This window comes from Chlorocebus sabaeus, chromosome 16 (assembly GCF_047675955.1).
Source record: "Chlorocebus sabaeus isolate Y175 chromosome 16, mChlSab1.0.hap1, whole genome shotgun sequence".
NCBI lineage: Eukaryota > Metazoa > Chordata > Mammalia > Primates > Cercopithecidae > Chlorocebus > Chlorocebus sabaeus.
The window spans coordinates 44,650,061-44,656,477 of NC_132919.1; positions in this window are offsets into that span (position 1 = coordinate 44,650,061).

Below are 6,417 nucleotides of genomic sequence, written 5' to 3' on the forward strand. Positions count from 1 at the left end.
CCCAACACTTTGGGGAAATAAGAGCCAATAGTCAAAGTAAAGAGGCACTCTAATAATAACTGATTCACGACAATGTACAATACTTCAACACACATTTGTTAACATCATTTTTCTAAAAACCATAGCTAATAGATAAATAAGTAGTCTTAGGGGTGTACAACTCTAGCCACTTACTGCATGGTTCTCACCCTCCATGCTTAGAGATAATACTTTCTTTCCATCATAACCTAGTCTTAGGGTAAGAGCTAATATTGCTTTGAACATCTATGTGTTCCCTGTAAGAGATGGTTTTAATTTTTTTGATAGTTGTGTTCTACTCTTTTAGTTTGTTTATGCAGCAAACATTGTTTGTTCATCATGAAAACCACCATCGCAGCTGCAGGAGTATACCAGTAAACGAAACAGGCAGGTTTTTGCCCATGTTAAGTGTTGAAAATCCACAATGACAACAGAGGAAAAAAAACTACAAAAGAGAAGACTGCAAAGGGGGAAAATCAATGTAATATAAAAGGAAACAATATGAGATTTTTTTATTTTTTTTTCTCTTAAGGCCAGCCAAATTTAGCAATGGGTGATGGGGGTGGAATTGTATTCTTGACGTAATAGACAGAAAATACCATCTTGAGGAAGTAATATTTAGGTTGGGAGTTAAAATGGATATACATGTTCTTTAGGTGAAGGAGGGTATGCAGGATAGAGAGAAGCACCTTTAAGGCATAGCAACAATTGAGATAAGAGCCTTTTGAACAATGAATACCAGCCTGCATTCATTTCTCATAAGTGTGTGTCTAAGGCCATAAATCCCTTCCTTGGCGAGAGGCAATTTGCATCCACCTCAAAGTTGAATATCTGTCTCTTACTGGAGCTTTGAGGGGAGGTAAAGTATGACATTTTTTATGTCATCTGTGCCCCAGATTGGGAATACAACATACCGCCTTCTCAGGAACTGGAATCGAGATATAAGGAAATGAACATGTCCAATAGTAGGAAGATTAATACAAAGTCAAGACATACAGGTTAATTCAAACTGGAATGTTAGTCCAGTACCTTCTAGGTACTACTCCATGAACCTCCAAGATGAACAATATGATGTATTAATCAATCAGGTCTATGATGCACCCTAAACTGCTTGACTCATTTCTAGGTATGGAAAACAGTGGTTTTACATGAGTATAGAATGAGGTTCATTTGAAGTCTCCGATTATCACAAAGGGGATTGTTTCCCAGCTTGGGAAACCTTCTACCAAAAGTAGCACATGAAAAAGTAGCAAGGCATTGGAACATTTCAGGAAGAGGAGACTAGAGAGGAGAAAGTATAATTAACATTATCCAAGGAATCCAAGAAGCAGTACATGAAAAGGAAAGCATTAAGGGAAGGTTGTTTTTTTTCTGGAAGTTTTGGAATTCCATTAAGTGGACTACTATCTTCTGTGGTCATGGGCAAATTTGTCCTGCAGCACAAGGACAATTTGTAGTTTCTGTGACTTTAAGGACATATGTCACCATACCATATCATTTTTGACCTCGAACAAATTTGAGGCTTATGGAATTTTCAAATTTCTTCTCTAGGATCAATTTTATTTGCCTTAATTACTTCTTAACAGCTTTGTGTTCCCCCCGAAATAAAGTGAAATTATTCCCCAATTACCACAAGAAGAGCTTTGCTTTCTTTTTACTCCCAGACTTCTATTACCTCTCAGCTGAAATACTGAGCACTGTTGCTACTAAAGAATTAATTTTTCTTGCGTGAAGATTTGTCATACAGTTATTTCTTTGTAACAACTGAAAGGTAGTTTGCTATGGGCTTAGCCCTTCACCACCAGCCAGCCATTCCCATGTTAAGTGGAGTATTGTGTGCTAGAAAGGCCAGGCAATACCCATGCCAGTGCCTCTGTTGGCACAGCAAGGGGCTCCATCATTTTCTGTTCATTTCTGTGAAGCCATTTCACAGAGTGACAGATCTCTGATAAGGGCCAGAATCTAGTGACCTTCTTCTCTGATGCTATCAATCATGTGTACTAGAGTTAGGTGGCAATTCCAGTCCCAGGAATGGTGAGCAGAGTCTGTTAATGAATTTTGGCACTGTGCTGTAACCACCAGAGTCACTGAATATGACAAAACTTCTGAGCTGTGTGAGTTAAAGGGAAAAGCCTACCCATGTGAATAACCCATGTTTTTCTTTCCTCCACTGCAAAGAGTTTGCTAATTTCCTAAGCACAAAGCAAGTTTAATTAAAGCCAGCGAAGCAGGGGAATGCCACAGTTGAATGCATTTTTATGTGGCTCACATCGCTGGAGCCAGGCAAAATATGAAATGTGATAATATAAGCTTTGTTTGGTAAACAGTCTCACTCACTCCAAACACTTACTTCAATCCCGGGGGCACTTTAAAGGATTTACTGAGTAGTGCTCCGGCTCTTCTTCCTCTTTGTAGTCCCCAGTCTTTCTGATGTATTAACAACCACACTCTGTTTCCAAGAAGCATAAAGCAGAAGCAAAACTCAACAGGGAATTGCCTCTGCACTTGTCATTGGCAGGACTGTGGGCTGTGTCTTTCCAGCAGTGCCTTCTCCGTGGCTTAAGTAGAGAGGTGATTCAGAATTTTGATTCAGGATTCCCACACCTGCTCTCATGCCTGGTCAACAGTGATTGCTGTTTGCAAAGAAGGCTTTTTTTTTTAAGTAGTGGCAGTAGTACTTATCCATTTGGAGAGAAAATCCTTTTTTTTAAGCTTAGAAAATGATAAAAGTTAATTCATGCTTGCTTTTATAGCATTCCGTAGAAACTGGGTTTGAAAAGATAAAATGTAATGGAAGTTTCAATTTATCATTCTATTTTATACTATACATTTCTACATGAAACATTTTTTAATTTTTTAATGACATCATATTTCTGTGGGAACTCAGAATTTTTATTAATAACTTATTTTTCACTGAGTTTGGAAGTGAGTGACTTTTGCACATCTAGGTCATATTCAAAAACCAACTAATTCAGATGTTGATGAATTAAATTATAATTAATATTTACTGAATGTTGGCTGTGTGTTAGACACTATTATTATAGACTGCTAAGATTAGCAGTTAAAACAGCTCCTCATTGAGCTTATATTCTAATGGGGAGATAGACAATAAACAAAATAATGTGTTATGCAGAGAAATGAATGAGGGAGTGTGACAGAGGTGCTGAGCTTAATGGTTGCATCTTTAAACACGTTGGACAGACAAATCCATGCTGAGAAGGTGGTATATTTATAAAGCCTTACTGAAGTTAATGATAGAGCCATGGAGATATCTGGAGGAACCATTATCCAAGCAAATAGAAACAGCCAGTTCTCGCCCTCATGCAGGAACCCTGCAGCCAGGTTTAAGTTCTGGGACCTGTGCAGAGGCCAGTGGGCCTGGGCAGAGTGAATGTTATAGGCTAAATTTTGTCCCTCCATGAATTCACATGATATCTGAACACCCAGTATGTCAGAGTGCCACTTTATTTGGAAACAAGGTCTTTAAAGAGTTAGTTAAGTATAGGGGGGCGGAGCAAGATGGCCAAATAGGAACAGCTCCAGTCTCCAACTCCCAGCGCGAGCGACACAGAAGACCGGTGATTTCTGCATTTTCAACTGAGGTACTGGGTTCATCTCACTGGGGAGTGCCAGACGATCGGTGCTGGTCAGCTGCTGCAGCCTGACCAGCGAGAGCTGAAGCAGGGCGAGGCATTGCCTCACCTGGAAAGCGCAAGGGGGAAGGGAATCCCTTTTCCTAGCCAGGGGAACTGAGACACACAACACCTGGAAAATCGGGTAACTCCCACCCCAAAACTGCACTTTAAGCAAATAGGCACACCAGGAGATCATATCCCACACCTGGCCGGGAGGGTCCCACACCCACGGAGCCTCCCTCATTGCTAGCACAGCAGTCTGTGATCTACCGGCAAGGCAGCAGCGAGGCTGGGGGAGGGGTGCCCACCATTGCTGAGGCTTAAGTAGGTAAACAAAGCTGCTGGGAAGCTCGAACTGGGTGGAGCTCACAGCAGCTCAAGGAAACCTGCCTGTCTCTGTAGACTCCACCTCTGGGGACAGGGCACAGTAAACAATAACAAATGCAGCAGCTCTGCAGACGCAAACGACTCTGTCTGACAGCTTTGAAGAGAGCAGTGGATCTCCCAACACGGAGGTTGAGATCTGAGAAGGGACAGACTCCCTGCTCAAGTGGGTCCCTGACCCCTGAGTAGCCTAACTGGGAGACATCCCCCACTAGGGGCAGTCTGACACCCCACACCTCACAGGGTGGAGTACACCCCTGAGAGGAAGCTTCCAAAGCAAGAATCAGACAGGTACACTCGCTGTTCAGAAATATTCTATCTTCTGCAGCCTCTGCTGCTGATACCCAGGCAAACAGGGTCTGGAGTGGACCTCAAGCAATCTCCTACAGCTACAACCTACAGCTGAGGATCCTGACTGTTAGAAGGAAAGCTATCAAACAGGAAGGACACCTACACCAAAACCCCATCAGTACATCACCATCATCAAAGACCAGAGGCAGATAAAACCACAAAGATGGGGAAAAAGCAGGGCAGAAAAGCTGGAAATTCAAAAAATAAGAGCGCATCTCCCCCGGCAAAGGAGCGCAGCTCATCGCCAGCAATGGATCAAAGCTGCACGGAGAATGACTTCGACGAGATGAGAGAAGAAGGCTTCAGTCCATCAAATTTCTCAGAGCTAAAGGAGGAATTACGTACCCAGCGCAAAGAAACTAAAAATCTTGAAAAAAAAGTGGAAGAATTGATGGCTAGAGTAATTAATGCAGAGAAGCTCACAAACGAAATGAAAGAGACGAAAACCATGGCACGAGAAATACATGACAAATGCACAAGCTTCAGTAACTGACTCGATCAACTGGAAGAAAGAATGTCAGCGATGGAGGATCAAATGAATGAAATGAAGCGAGAAGAGAAACCAAAAGAAAAAAGAAGAAAAAGAAATGAACAAAGCCTGCAAGAAGTATGGGATTATGTAAAAAGACCAAATCTACGTCTGATTGGGGTGCCTGAAAGTGAGGGGGAAAATGGAACCAAGTTGGAAAACACTCTTCAGGATATCATCCAGGAGAACTTCCCCAACCTAGTAGGGCAGGCCAACATTCAAATCCAGGAAATTCAGAGAACGCCACAAAGATACTCCTCGAGAAGAGCAACTCCAAGACACATAATTGCCAGATTCACCAAAGTTGAAATGAAGGAAAAAATCTTAAGGGCAGCCAGAGAGAAAGGTCGGGTTACCCACAAAGGGAAGCCCATCAGACTAACAGCAGATCTCTCGGCAGAAACTCTTCAAGCCAGAAGAGAGTGGGGGCCAATATTCAACATTCTTAAAGAAAAGAATTTTAAACCCAGAATTTTATATCCAGCCAAACTAAGTTTCATAAGTGAAGGAGAAATAAAATCCTTTACAGATAAGCAAATGCTTAGAGATTTTGTCACCACTAGGCCTGCCTTACAAGAGACCCTGAAGGAAGCACTAAACATGGAAAGGAACAACCGGTACCAGCCATTGCAAAAACATGCCAAAATGTAAAGACCATCAAGGCTAGGAAGAAACTGCATCAACTAACGAGCAAAATAACCAGTTAATATCATAATGGCAGGATCAAGTTCACACATAACAATCTTAACCTTAAATGTAAATGGACTAAATGCTCCAATTAAAAGACACAGACTGGCAAACTGGATAAAGAGTCAAGACCCATCAGTCTGCTGTATTCAGGAGACCCATCTCACACGCAGAGACATACATAGGCTCAAAATAAAGGGATGGAGGAAGATTTACCAAGCAAATGGAGAACAAAAAAAAGCGGGGGTTGCAATGCTAGTCTCTGATAAAACAGACTTTAAACCATCAAAGATCAAAAGAGACAAAGAAGGCCATTACATAATGGTAAAGGGATCAATTCAACAGAAAGAACTAACTATCCTAAATATATATGCACCCAATACAGGAGCACCCAGATTCATAAAGCAAGTCCTTAGAGACTTACAAAGAGACTTAGACTCCCATACAATAATCATGGGAGACTTCAACACTCCACTGTCAACATTAGACAGATCAACGAGACAGAAAGTTAACAAGGATATCCAGGAATTGAACTCATCTCTGCAGCAAGCAGACCTAATAGACATCTATAGAACTCTCCACCCCAAATCAACAGAATATACATTCTTCTCAGCACCACATCGTACTTACTCCAAAATTGACCACGTAATCGGAAGTAAAGCACTCCTCAGCAAATGTACAAGAACAGAAATTATAACAAACTGTCTCTCAGACCACAGTGCAATCAAATTAGAACTCAGGACTAAGAAACTCAATCAAAACCGCTCAACTACATGGAAACTGAACAACCTGCTCCTGAATGACTACTGGGTA